At 37.0% G+C, this 14,934-nt stretch overlaps 1 long non-coding RNA gene across 1 annotated transcript in view; it reads left to right on the forward strand.

Moving 5' to 3' along the window:
- The window catches only part of LOC124552729, a 184,723-nt gene that overhangs the window by 167,193 nt on the left and 2,596 nt on the right, over positions 1 to 14,934 (forward strand). Inside the window, exon 3 of the long non-coding RNA XR_006967969.1 lies at positions 5,279 to 5,383. This is a non-coding gene — a long non-coding RNA (uncharacterized LOC124552729). The remainder of the gene's footprint in view (positions 1 to 5,278; positions 5,384 to 14,934) is intronic.

Genomic DNA, 14,934 nt, shown 5'->3' on the forward strand with positions numbered 1-14,934 from the left:
CTTCTCATCAGCCAACCGCACAGCAATACTGGGAAGATGGAACCTCGGCCAGTTGACAATAAAACTAACATTGCCTTCCTTAATGTGAATGGAAAACAGCCCCTAATAGAGCGAATGGTTAACTCAAATAACATCGGCCTAATAGGAGTCGCCGAAGTCTGTGCCGGCCCTAACCCTCTCCATCTCGCCAACATGACACTACACAGAACTCCGCAAACCCGAGCAAATAGAGGAGGGGTGGCAGTCTTCCACAGTGCTGACTTCCCTGCTGTCAGAATTGACCCACCGTCTTACTTAGCCAATCTTGAGCTCATTATCCTGAGAGCAAAAAAGCCCCTCTCTGGATCGCTTACACATCGTGACGGTCTACATCTCCCCCCAAGACCCCTTCCCTGCAGTCCTGATTGCCTTCCTAGTCTCCAAAGGAGGATTTATTTTAATGGGGGACTTCAACACTCGCCACACTGCATTCGGATACTCTGCCGCGAACACCAGGGGCGTCTCACTACTAAACTTATTGGATGGCCACCCTGTAGTATGCCTCAATAATTCCTCACCAACCTTGATAAACTCTCGAGGCTTCTCAGTCCCGGACCGCATTCTGTGCTCAGTGACGTTAACTACCCCCTGCTCGGACTGCACCATAGGCGACAGCGTGGGCAGCGACCACCTTCCCCTACTGATCAGTACAACAGCTTTCAGCACCACCTAACCGCGCCCAGAGACAAAAATCATAAGAGCGGAAAACAAGGGAAATTGGAAAAAATTTGTGGAAATTCTCAAAACCGAACTGCCACAAACCCCAATATCAGATATACCCAACCTCAACAACCATAACACCAAAATCATAGAGGTCTTTAATAAAGCGCACAGTGGCAGCATTCCCCTCATCACCATCAAGGAAGGAGCTGATAAAATCCCCTCCCACATTCTCCACATCTTCAGGGGATAAAAGACACGTATACAGACGGTTTAAACAAACTCTCGGCCCATCCTAAAAAGGGAATGGAACAGACTAAGCCAGCAGGTTAGATCTGCTCTACAACACTGGCTAGCTGAAAAATGGGCAGAAAAGTGCAGCTCCCTAAATCCAAAGGAACCAAAAAAAATTTGGCAAACATTTGAGAATATTGCAGGTCTAAGCAATGCCCCCTCAAGCACTGCCCTTGTCCTAGAAGACATCGTAGCAGACAATCCAGGGTAAGCTGAAATATTTCCCGACTCCCCAGTGCTAGTACACTCCTTCCCCAAAGACCCCCTGTTCGATGACCACCACGCCGAAAACATAAATGACACAGCAGAGCAACTATCCTAAGCCCCAATAGCCCTCACTAAGGACCAAACTGACCTAACCCACCCGGTCTGTGACTTAGAGATAGACACAGCAAACAAGAGAGGTAAAAACGTAGCACCAGGCCTAGATGGTATCACAATAAGACAGCTTAAAAATGCACCCGTCCAGCACCTCGTCTCCTCCTTGTCTATACTGTTCAATGCAACTCTCTCTCTAGGAACAGGGAGGGAGGGGGGGGGGGGGGGGGGGGAGACACCCAAGTCTGGATTTGCAGCCACAGTGCAACTCGCTGTCACTGTCAGCACATTCTGTCTAACTCAGCTGCGTTCGGTGTTTGGAGCCTGGGCATTTCCAAAGAGATAAACGGCGTGCTAATTCTCCAGTAGTATAGAATGCTCAGAAGCAAACACAGTTGAACAAAATTATTCCTTGCGGGTAGTGCAAACCTATACAGGAGCCACCCCTGTTTGAAATAAAATTAAAGTTAAAATCACAACATACTATAATGTTACTTTTATTTATATGATGTCTCATAAGAACTGACTCCAGCTGACAAAAGAACTTTTTAACATTTCTCACAGGTGCTCATAAACTACCCCATCTCGTCTTAAGTTGGTTGCAATAGTAATAACCAATTCTATAACAATTTAAATGTGTCTGATTAATTTCGGATGATTCCAGATGATGTATAGTTAAACAAAGCATATCAGCAATAGTTTCATTTGTGTCAGCTGTTTCTTGAAGAGAAAGCAGCAGTTATTCTTTTTTATTTAAAATACTTCTTATATTTTAATGAAATATTTTTTAAGCAATGCAGGTTATTTATTTATTTCTGATAGGTTCCGCAATGTTAAATTTCACGTGAGCTAAATTATTATCACAAGTTACGACATTTAATCTGTAGCTCTTTCTGTTCTGTTGCCTAAAAATGTCTTCTTTGACTGTTAGCTGTTGCTGGAATATGTTGTAAGTATTTCTAGTTTTTGTTGCTTCCCTAACATTCGTAATGAAATAATTGCATATGATTATTTCAACTAGTTTTTGTGTTATAAACTTTTTCTAAGGCCAGAATCTGAAATACATTTGCAGCCTCTGTTCACGATGTTTGTGCACCACTGTATGAATCACTAACTTTCTGTCTTTATGCATTTCTTTCATATGCCTTAGCTTTCTACTAAACTGCTAATTCTAGCATATGTTTGATCACTTCCAGTGTTGATGTTCTGACTGCAAGAGCGCACAGTTTCAGAATTAGATGGTCTTGATAAATTAGGCTTGTGCATAACCATTTGTTACTTTACACGTTTAGAACTGTCAGTGCCTCTCGCAGTTTCTAATTGGTTAATGATGAAATATCTGCTTCAAATGGCCCATTTTTCTCTGATGGAATTTGTTTCTTGAGCGATGTGTATGTGCCACATGGAGTCTATATTTTAGTCTCCTGGCAGCTAGTCCACATCTTTCCTGCAGCTACAGTTCCTCTTCGTGCGTTCTCTTTATTGTGCAGTTGGTAATGTCAGATGCTGTTTTAATCATCTCCAGGACATTTTTAGTGGAATTTTTACTCTTGCTTCTTTCAACATAAGTTGTTTGATGTTGCACATAATCTTTTATGTGACAGGCTGTAAAGTACATTCTCTCCACCTATCGTATCTGGAGACTGCGAAGCCATGCTGTGTAGAAAAGGGGTAGCAACCAGAATGCTTGAGTCTGCAGATCAACTTACCACTCCGCCCTTAACTTGCGTAATAAATTTACATTATTTCTTACTAAAAGTTCAGAAATTACCTAACCACATAAAATATAAAAGGTGTGTATGAAACATGATGTTTTCATCAAAAATAGTATACAAGCTGCTTCACTTACTAATGAAAATATTGATACCGAATGGTATGAAAGAGTTCGTAACGTTTATTAGGCTAGATTACTTCACGCCATCTTAGTCTTAGGCACAATGGAATGAATTCCATTATTATGAAAGATAACTGAGAAAAATCTCTCCATCTGTGTACCTGATGTCTAGTTATCTCCCTCATAAGTGACTTCATCTATATTTGCGTTAACATTGACTTACTCAAAGAATAACACATCTTAGTGGTCACATATACAGTATAATTTCTGTACACTTTGAAATATTTTTTTAAGCTACTTGTTATAAGTTGAGAACAGAACCTTTAAAGTTTTCTTTTTGTGTATTGAAAAGTTAGTTCACAGTTTTTTATTTCAGCAGTAAACATTGAAAAATTATAGTATTACTTAGAAAGCCGAAGTATTTTTAGCTCAAGAATAAGATAACATGGCCATAGCTGCCCTAGGTTGTGCTCAAAATGATGCACATTTCTTCATTCACTATTTTGAACTCGTATAATGGTGTTCTCTCTTACAGGGACCAAACCTTCAAATGATATGACTTCCGTTTCTGTTTTTGAAACCTGATATCTTTCAAAAACTTCTGGCTGTCACAAAGCATGATGAAAGGGAGTGATACAAGATGAATAGATGCTGAGAAAAATTTAGGTCCACCTGGCTCGGCTAACAGCAGCTGGCGAGGTATCTTTGCCCCCCGAGTTAATGATGGCTGCAACACGGGACCAGGGATGTCCAGCTCCCTATGTAACAGCCACTACATGTGCATCTGGAACCCAAGTGTCAAGGTGGCAGCCTTTCTTCATACCCCAGTAATAATTTATGCTGCAGACAGATCTTCTTCAAGCTCAGATTGATTTCTCACCTAAAATCCCCAGCCCACTTCATAGATTCACCTAGCTTTGGAGCATGGAATGACAAAACTTCAAGGCTGAGATGCCGTGGTAAATATATAAAACTATTTCCTGATGTTTTGTCTCTGACTGACGAACTCTGGGAGACATCTTTGGAGGTAAAACTTCGACCTCGGAAGATGTCTTCTGCAGTCAGAGATGAAATCTCAGCAAATAGTTCTGTATATCAACCGTAGTCTATCAGTCTGGACATTTTGGCTGAAGTAAACAGAGACTGTCATGAAAACCTATGTTGTGTGAGAGAATACTTCTATTGGGGGTGTAGGGGAAGGGGGGCAGGGGGGGGGGGGAAGAGAGAGAGAGAGAGAGAGAGAGAGAGAGAGAGAGAGAGAGAGAGAGATCTGAGTAATTGCTGTTGATGTGAGCAGCACAGTATTTTACGACTTCCACTTGACATGCTTCACATTCTCAACAAACATTGAATCTCAAACTTCAAATGTTTGCTGACAGCTTTAAGTTTTATTTGATAATCACTAGATACACACACACTTCTGAAAGATATTCTGTGTTCTATAGTCATTCTATGTATCTTCAATAATTATTATTCTTGAAGGACTTGTTCTTATTGTGTGCTGCTTGCTTTCTCCTGATGCTGTCAATTATTTTTTGTCCATTGATATTCATTATGTTGTAAAAAGTTCAGCTGTGGTTGCACATTTAAACTTCATTTGTTAATCCAAACTATATAAGTTAGCATTCATTGAACATGATTGATTTAGAATCAATGTTTGTCCAGTCAGTTTCCCTATTTCTGTGGGGGCAACAAAGGTAATTTTGTTGAAAAAGTTAGTAGATACTGTTTCTATATTTAGAGGAAGTTTTACCTTTGGATTTTTTTTGCTAAGTGCATGTCTTCTTGAGGCCGAAGAACAACTACTTGAACTTGAGCCACAGTCCCTCAGTGTATTGGTGGAGGACACTTCAGAGAACTGGCGACCTGTGTACTTTGCGCAACTTCTGCATGTTTAGAGATAGTGTCTAAATAATTGGTATATGAAACATGAATTTGGTGAAGAAAAGCATTTTAGCAATTGTGGCAAACATGAAAAATGCTATTAGTGAGTTATGTTAAGTGCGTTATCAAAAATCTGTGGCATTAAAACAGGTCTACAAAATTATTAGAATCAGCTATGACTGATGAAACCTTTTCACTTAGCATATGTTTAAGTCTTTTTGTTTATGTGTGTGTTTCTGTGTGTTCCAGGAGATTTATGCTGCTGCCATTGGAATGAATACAGTGTTGTCAGATTCTTCTGTGTATCGTAAAGCATTTGTATGCTCACACAAATTGGTGTTCCTTGACATTGTGGTAAGGCAGGCCAACTTTGCCAAGATTTTTTATATTCTGTACCGTTGCAAGTTATTATCCTGCCTATTTTTGTGTCATACATTTACAGATAACCATGAAAAACAACTTACATACATTACACGCACAACTCTCACACACACATGAGGGGATAACCAAAGAAACCAAACTTACTTTTGTTTAACTCATTTATTCATATTATAAGTGTAAACATTCAATCCTCTTCAAAGTACTCTTCACTTGCACTAATACACTTGTCTGCTCTTACATTCATTTTTTCAAAATTCTTTTTTGTGTTCCCTGACAGCACCTCTGTTCCTTTTTATTTCACCTCAGCAACATCATTAAAACACTTTCCTTTCATTTTTCTTTCCATTCTAGGAAACAAAAGAAAGTGGGAAAGGGAAAGTGCGGGTGTGAGGAACAGGGATTGTACTATTTTTGGTCGAAAACTGCCACACAGACAGAGTTGTGTGTCTGAGCAGGGGCATTGTCTTGGTGGAAAAATCAGTCTCGCAAATGCAAAATCGAGCCTCTTCCACTGCACACTGTTGTGCAATTGTTTCAAAATGTCCAAGTAGAAAGCCTGATTAACTGTGTGTCACTACAGAATAAACTCTGAGTGGACGACTCCTCTCACACCCAAAAAACAAATTAGCATTGTTTAATGTTTGATTTTACCTGACCTCCTTTGTTGAGCTGAGGCAAACTTGAAGTCTTCCACGACTTGATTGTGGCATTGATTTAGTATCATAAGCATAGTACCAAGTTTCGTCACCTGTGATAATTTTTGAAACAAACTTTGGATGATTTTGGGACTCTACTTTCAATGCACAGGATGCTTCCACGTGATTTTTTTTTTTTTTTTTCAGTCATGGCACAAGTTTGGCAGCAGCCCTTCTCATTCCCAAATCTTGCACCATAATTCACTGCCCTGAGCTCCAACTGACTCCTGATGCCTCCTCAATTTCTCCAGTGGTCTGTCGTCGATTTTCGTTGATGACTGCACCAGTGTTTTCAACATTTTCATTTGTTTGGGCCATGGAAGAACAAACAGAACGAGTTTCGTCAGCAGCTGTCATTTCATCATTTGTGAAATGGGGAAACCACTCGAACCACTCTTGAGTTTTTCCCATAGCATCATCCTTGTGTGCCATTTTTAACATTTCAAGAATTTCTGTTCCACTTTTTCTGAGCAAAAAGTAGAATTTCACCACCACATACTCTTCACCAAAAAGCAATTGTCACTATAAACTCTACCGAAGCTAGTGATGACCTTTTTCAGTGACAACACTGAGCTTACTGACTCTGAAATGTTTGCTCTATGTGCTCCTAGTGGCAAAATGCGGTACTACAGAAGGACTGCCCACCAAAAAATTTGTTCGATTTCTTTTGGACAACCCCTCATATCACACGGGCATAAAGGCCATACTGCGACGAGCAGCAGTATTGGGTGCAGTGGGTGGAAGAGGCATGTGGAAGGGGTGGGGGAGAGAGAGAGAGAGAGAGAGAGAGAGAGAGAGAGAGAGAGAGAGAGTGCAGGGTAGGGGAAGATGTCGCAGTGCTGCCTGTGGAAGAGTGCAGGGATGTGACGTGCTGTGGAGTGGTCACTGAAGTCGAGCACGCCACGTTTGGTGGTATTCTGATCTATTGGGTGGTACATCTGCCTCACGGCCCCACTTCATTGGTGGCCATTCGTGCAGAGAGACAGCTTATATATAGATGTATTTAGTTATCTTCACAGTTTACTAGTGATTTGAAAGAAGTATTGAAATCCTTAAATATAGTATGGGGTAGGACAAAGAAAACATGGAAGGGTGAACCCCAGAATAGCAGTCATTTGTCATTTGAATGGTTAAATTTATTTAACCACCGGATAATAGTGTGAATAAATAAATACAAATTATGAACGACTGGGTAAAGCTATTTAGTTGCATACAGCAACTTCAACAAATGATTTTACCTCAACAGGCCACAAAACTCAGTGCCAGAATAATATAAACCACTAAAAAAAATATTCATTTTTGTTTTAATAAAACTTCTTGTCTTGTAAAACAGAATCTTTTTAAAGGGCAGCAGCAAAGACATCTTTAAGACAATTGAAGAAAAAGTCACTTAAGTCCTTCAAAGGATTTCCAGGAAACGAATTATTATTATTTAATGACACAGGCCCGTAACACACAAGAGAGCAGACACTGCTAAAATCAGCGTAAAATCTACTGAAAATTTTATTAATTACCAAAACAGCAAAATGGATTAAGGTTGTCTACACATGAGGCAAGCACAATCCCAGTTTAGGCTGAAACCATTAATTATTGTTAAATGATCTGAAAATATTCTCGTAACATAATAATTGAGACAGTATGTGGTGCTTGAGCAAGTTCAGAAAAAAAAAAAAAAAAAAAAAACGTAGCTAACCAAAATTCATAGTGGGCAATACAAGCATATTTCGAAGGAGATGTACCACTTTAAATAAGATTCCATAAATCGAGACATAAAGTAAGATAGCCACTACTTAATTTAAAATTTATTGACAGGCAGCATGAATCAGCACGCTAAGGCAGTCGTGGACTCCTCTCAAAGGCAGCCAATAAACCCCAATGAATCTGTGCAGCTACAAGATGCTGAAAAACCGGCTGCGAAACTCAGAAGACTAGGTGAAACAGAGGCCAAACAAACAAGTTAAGCAAATATTAATGGCCACCTACTCGAGAAATGGTCAGCATAGGGCCTCTTAATGTATCTCCAAATTTCAAAAATTTATCTTTAACTAAATTTACAAAATATAGAGAATGCATATTAGTGGTGATTATAATGTCTCTTAAACGATTCAGCTGAATAAAATTTGATACAGGAAAACTTAATAAATGCCCAGATAATAAGATCTGGCAGTAATTTAGCCACACCATGCAGCAAGGAACCTTGCATGAACCAAGCAGTTGTGTAAGTAAAATGACAAGCTTACCTCTACGAGACTGTATTTACTAATTAGATTACAAGCAATACTTCCTTCTGTGGTATTTACATGTGGAGATCTACTACACAATTTTAACACATATATTAAATGCAGGAAATTTCTGTTAAAGGACACTAAATGTAAAATAAAATATTAAATGCAAAATCCTTCAAAGCACTTAAAATCACTATTTAACCTGCAAATTTTTGCCACAGCTTATTGCCAAAACACTTTCCCAGAATACTACAACTCAGGAAAGCCTACAGCCATATCAATGGGAAAATGTAACATTAAGGTTAACTACAGAATTTAATCTTGGACACTGCATGAGCCAACACACATACACTACAATGAAGCTCTCAGTGGTATGTGGAATTCCCCAATACAGGCACAGTTACACATACAGACAAATGTTCGACTGATCAGATATATAAATAATCTGAAGAAACATAACCTTAATTCAGATGATTACGTGCAAACAAATGTTTCAGTAAGCTACCAAGTGCAGGCAATAGAGATGGGCATATTGTAGTGTGAGAAATACTAAGCATAAACTCACGATGTGACAGATACTTAATAATCCTGGAAGTATCCAGTGCGGCTCCCAGCACCCAGTCCTGCACAGAATGGAGAATCAAAGCCGGACAAATTAGTGGGCGTGGACAGAAGGATGCTGCACTCAGCTCAGTGTCGTGACTCAGACTTCACTGGTTACCGGTTACATCAGGTGTAGACAGAAACTGTGTCCAGAACTGGGCCCATCGTGCCCTCTAGTCTGCTGTCACTGGCTGCCTGGCCAGCAATTCGAACTACATGACTCTGTCATTATTTCACCAGATGCGTAATCTTACTTTTTGTGGATGTTCGCAGGTATTTCTACGAGGAGTTGCTTTTTGTGGGCTCAACGATCTTTCCTTTTTCCTAGAGACACTATATTTTTTTCTCGTCACCAGTAACAATACGGGATAGAAATGGTTGGTGTTGTTAATCAGCCAATTGATGACAAACAAGTAGAGATACACATATGGTCACCCACTGACTTTTGTGATCTCGGCTTAGAGCATGCGGTACACATACATCGAATTTTTGAATTTTCCCCATTGCATGCACGTGTCGCGTGATGGTAGAATGATCACAGTTCATCACACCCGCCGCTTCTTGAGTACACTGATATAGTTCTTTGTGGATTAATGTGTTTAAACAATCTTCACCAAACCATGTAGGTCTTCCTGGACATGGAGTGTCACTAATGCCAAAACAATCATCCTCAAAACAAGAAAATAATTTTCTTGCCATGCTCTATCCAATGGCATTATCCCCATGCACAGCTGTCAGCCCTCTGTTGAGCTTGAATTGAAGAATATCTCAGAAATGTTCAGGTTTATCCTCTTGATAGTGAATTTTCTAGCGTCCGCAGCTCCACTCACTATCTTCAAATGATAAAATGACAACACGTAAACTCAAATAGTAACACTGAACTACAAATAAAAAAGGTAATCTATAAATAAGCCCATAGCAACTGGAATACCCACACACAAAACAAAAACATTATGAACTTGTGCACCAACCTAATAGCATGTTCTAAGAAAAATTAAAAACATTTGTAATCGGGCTACTGTAAGAGGCAATGGCATGTGTGTTGCTTCTGGTATCTACTCGTTTTCTTCTATGCTAGCTGTTGGGATATTAAGTAATGCAGGTGTTTTTCTATTACAATAAAAACAGACAGTTGAGGATCATGTTGTGTTTGATTTGTGTGATAAACCATAAAAATACAATAGTGTGTCCTAGATAGCTCGTAGCTGTTAATGACTAATAAGTTCAGAGTTACAGAGGTATGTATCACAAACTAACTATCAATGACAGTTATGTCAAAGATTATAGAAACCTACAAAAATATACAGAAAAAGAATATAGGATCTATGCTCCGGTCAAGGTTGCTAGTAGACAAAAGTATTGTTAACAAATGACACCCATAACATTGTTGTAGTCATGATAGAAGTCTAAAATGACATTTCACCTAATCATAGTAAAACATCTGTTCAAATGTGGATAAAGAGTCTTACATGTATGTTTAACAAGTGTTAGACTATAAAACCACAATATGGCAGGGAAACATAATAAAATTCTTGAAATGATAAAGTATAATATGAAACCTGTTGTTCGTTAGTCAGTTTATAACAATAATATAAATCAACAGCACCCGAAATGCTTTTCTTATGGGGATATAATATTATAAATCACAACTTGTATTAATTATGAGTATGGTGTAGTATGAGATTTCATTTAAAATGGTAAATGTAGGTAACAGTAATCTTAACAGTGAACCAATTGGGTTCAATATAGTTGGATATGACTTCTAATCATCAAAATCATTATAGGGGCACTCTAAACCTAGACTTTGTGCAACTTAGAACTTCAGCCTCAGTTACCATGTATATAATCCATAAATAGAATGTAATCATGCAAGTGTAAAGCAAAGAAATCAAATTAGGACTAATCTCTAGACAGCAGGCCCAAAACAATGAGTGCTACACAGATTCACTAAGACCTCAGTTAACTACTAACCTAGGCCAATGGCAATTAGATTAGATTAGATTAGATTAGATTACATTACTACTAGTTCCATGGATCATGAATACGATATTTCGTAATGATGTGGAACGAGTCAAATTTTCCAATGCATGACATAATTAGGTTAATTTAACAACATACTTAAGTTAATATAACAACTTTATTTTTTTGTGTTTTTTTATTTTTATTTTTTTATTATTTTTTATTTTTTTTAATATTTTTTTTTTCTTAATTTATATCTAAAAATTCCTCTATGGAGTAGAAGGAGTTGTCATTCAGAAATTCTTTTAATTTCTTCTTAAATACTTGTTGGTTATCTGTCAGACTTTTGATACTATTTGGTAAGTGACCAAAGACCTTAGTGCCAGTATAATTCACCCCTTTCTGTGCCAAAGTTAGATTTAATCTTGAATAGTGAAGATCGTCCTTTCTCCTAGTATTGTAGTTATGAACACTACTATTACTTTTGAATTGGGTTTGGTTGTTAATAACAAATTTCATAAGAGAGTATATATACTGAGAAGCTACTGTGAATATCCCTAGATCCTTAAATAAATGTCTGCAGGATGATCTTGGGTGGACTCCAGCTATTATTCTGATTACACGCTTCTGTGCAATAAATACTTTATTCCTCAGTGATGAATTACCCCAAAATATGATGCCATATGAAAGCAATGAGTGAAAATAGGCGTAGTAAGCTAATTTACTAAGATGTTTATCACCAAAATTTGCAATGACCCTTATTGCATAAGTAGCTGAACTCAAACGTTTCAGCAGATCATCAATGTGTTTCTTCCAATTTAATCTCTCATCAATGGACATACCTAAAAATTTGGAATATTCTACCTTAGCTATATGCTTCTGATTAAGGTCTATATTTATTAATGGCGTCATACCATTCACTGTACGGAACTGTATGTACTGTGTCTTATCAAAATTCAGTGAGAGTCCGTTTACAAGGAACCACTTAGTAATTTTCTGAAAGACAGTATTGACAATTTCATCAGTTAATTCTTGTTTCTCAGGTGTGATTACTATACTTGTATCATCAGCAAAGAGAACTAACTTTGCCTCTTCATGAATATAGAATGGCAAGTCATTAATATATAATAAGAACAACAAAGGACCCAAGACTGACCCTTGTGGAACCCCATTCTTGATAGTTCCCCAGTTTGAGGAATGTGCTGATCTTTGCATGTTACGAGAACTACTTATTTCAACTTTCTGTACTCTTCCAGTTAGGTACGAATTAAACCATTTGTGCACTGTCCCACTCATGCCACAATACTTGAGCTTGTCTAGCAGAATTTCATGATTTACACAATCAAAAGCCTTTGAGAGATCACAAAAAATCCCAATGGGAGGTGTTCGGTTATTCAGATCATTCAAAATTTGACTGGTAAAAGCATATATGGCATTTTCTGTTGAAAAACCTTTGTGGAAACCAAACTGACATTTTGTTAGTACTTCATTTTTACAGATATGTGAAGCTACTCTTGAATACATTACTTTCTCAAAAATTTTGGATAAAGCTGTTAGAAGGGAGATTGGACGGTAATTGTTGACATCAGATCTATTCCCCTTTTTATGCAAAGGTATAACAATAGCGTATTTCAGTCTATCAGGGAAAATGCCCTGTTCCAGTAAGTTACCTACCATACAGGCTCATGATTTTTGTGTAAATTTATTTTGAACTAAAGTTAAAGACAATGGTCTAAAACTAATGTGGCATAGTGAGAAAGTGTGTTAGATTAAGACCATTCAAGTAAAGTACACAACCTATGTTTGTTAATTAGCTTCAGTTCCCCTTTCAGAATTTGTTGAGGTGAAGTGAAGGTGTAACTGTATATTTCCTGTAGGTGGTCCATTTTCTTGTATTTTTAGTTGCATAAATTATGTATAATATTTTATCCTTGAGAATGACAATTGCACATTTGATTGAATTTTTAGTGTTAAAGCATTCACGGGCTCACAGTGTCTTATACAAAAGTTTCTGCCAGTCAGACCATGATAGAAATAGGGGCAGTTGTCATAAGCAGTCTCGTATATTCCTGATTTTTCAAGACCTAGGCTGGTGGTTTTAGCTGTGTATACTATGTTACATTGTTTAGTGTTATTTATAATTTTGTCTTTAAAGTTTAAATTGTTATCATGGCAGTACTATTCAGAAAACATTAGTTAATGGTTTATTCATAGATCCTGACAATATTATATCGGACATCTCATCTTAATTAAAAGAGGAGAAAGTTTATAAAAATTCAACTAATTCAGGCTTACAGCAACACTGTTTCATGTAGGTGTAGATTAACATGTTGTGCTGTTAATTTTGATATGTTGTGTACTGCTATCTTTATACATAATTGCAAACAAGAGTATAATTAATTTAAGAAAGATACATCTGTTTGGTTAAGATGTATCATGTAACTCATCACTGCTCACATTAAAATCACTCATTTTCTGCTGTCATCACATGTTTGATGAAACTACCGCTATCTTCTTGAATTCTTAATAGTGTTCTGTAGATGTGTCTGAAAAAGGCTAGACAGCACCTCAGCATAGTGAAAGAGCTGCTGAGATGAGTGAAACTGAAAGATGATGTATCCCTCACAGACCCTGGTCATATTATTTTACGCTAATATTCATTAAACTATGACATTTTTATCGTTAATGTTAAATTTTTGCCATGTGTTATTTACATTAATCCTTGGCTTCGTAGTGTGCACTATTTAGGGGATAATTTTTAGGCGACTTCCGAAATATTTGGTTTTTACTTGCCTTTTATCTTATTGGGAAATTTATAATATAATAATAATAAATTGTTTAATTTTAATTAAAATAATAATAATAAATTTGGTATTATTTTCTTTTATTTGTTTATATTTTTTTAACTCCTGGTAACTATTAGTTTAATCTGCCTTTTGTTCCAAGATAATGAATGCTGCTCTTGTAAGAAAGTTCTGATGTTCTCTGTATGCCAGAAAATTGATATTTGCCATGGTACTATGTAATTGCACAAACTACTTGGTTGTTGGCGAGATCATTTGGAAAAAGGGGGGCTGCTAGAGATGAGTAAACTGTTGTCCAAACAATAGTTCAAAATGAGTGGCCTGCAGGAGACTGTGTGTAGATTTATTTAGACTGCTCAACTGTAAGTCAACTTGTCATCACCAGCGTTTGAACACTGCTCAGATAATGTCTCAACTGAAATACTTAGCTGAAATTTCTTACATATACTTAAAAATTGATAATTTGTCATGAACTATAAATAACCTGTGATGATATATATCCTAAATATAGTAGCCATCATTATCCAAATCTAGTTGCATTACATGTAAAAATTATAACTATTTCAAAGTAGCCTGTCTGGACATAATCATCATTCTTTTATGTTAAATTTCTTCTGGTATCATAAGTGGTTTATTCTTTGTGTATGATAACCTGTTTATACACTGTGTTGTGTAAATGTACGTTGTTAAGCATGAAATTAAATTGATGTCAACAAAGTGAGCAGTGCACAGTTGTTGACAATGTCCAAAATAATTTTTGTACTGTTTCTGAAAAATTTATCTAAAATTACAAATAAGGTAAACAATAATACAATTAATGTTTAAAAACGCTCTCCGCTTTTTTTCTGTTCACTGACTTCTGCAGGTGATATTCTCCTCTTACAGACACTATTAAAATGTAAAGGTGACTTACTGGTACTACGGGCTGTAACTGGTACCTATCTTAGGTCCAGTTTTACTTGGTTACATTATATGCATAAAATGGTATAAATCAAAAGATACATTCTTTTGCATCAAAAGAATACAGTACAATGGCATTACTTTTCAGTGTAAATATGTAATTTACCTTTGTTACATAACTTGTAATAATATCATGTTCATTTTACATACACAGTGCTTTTGGGATTTTCATTTTGTGGCAGACTTTCTGTAACATCATTAGATTGTTGAACTCTTTGTTCAGTTTGTGTATTTGAATTGCTGATATTATTTCTGGAGTTATGGAAGTTGATTTTTGT

Source organism: Schistocerca americana, chromosome 10 (genome assembly GCF_021461395.2).
Source record: "Schistocerca americana isolate TAMUIC-IGC-003095 chromosome 10, iqSchAmer2.1, whole genome shotgun sequence".
Classification (NCBI taxonomy): Eukaryota; Metazoa; Arthropoda; class Insecta; order Orthoptera; family Acrididae; genus Schistocerca; species Schistocerca americana.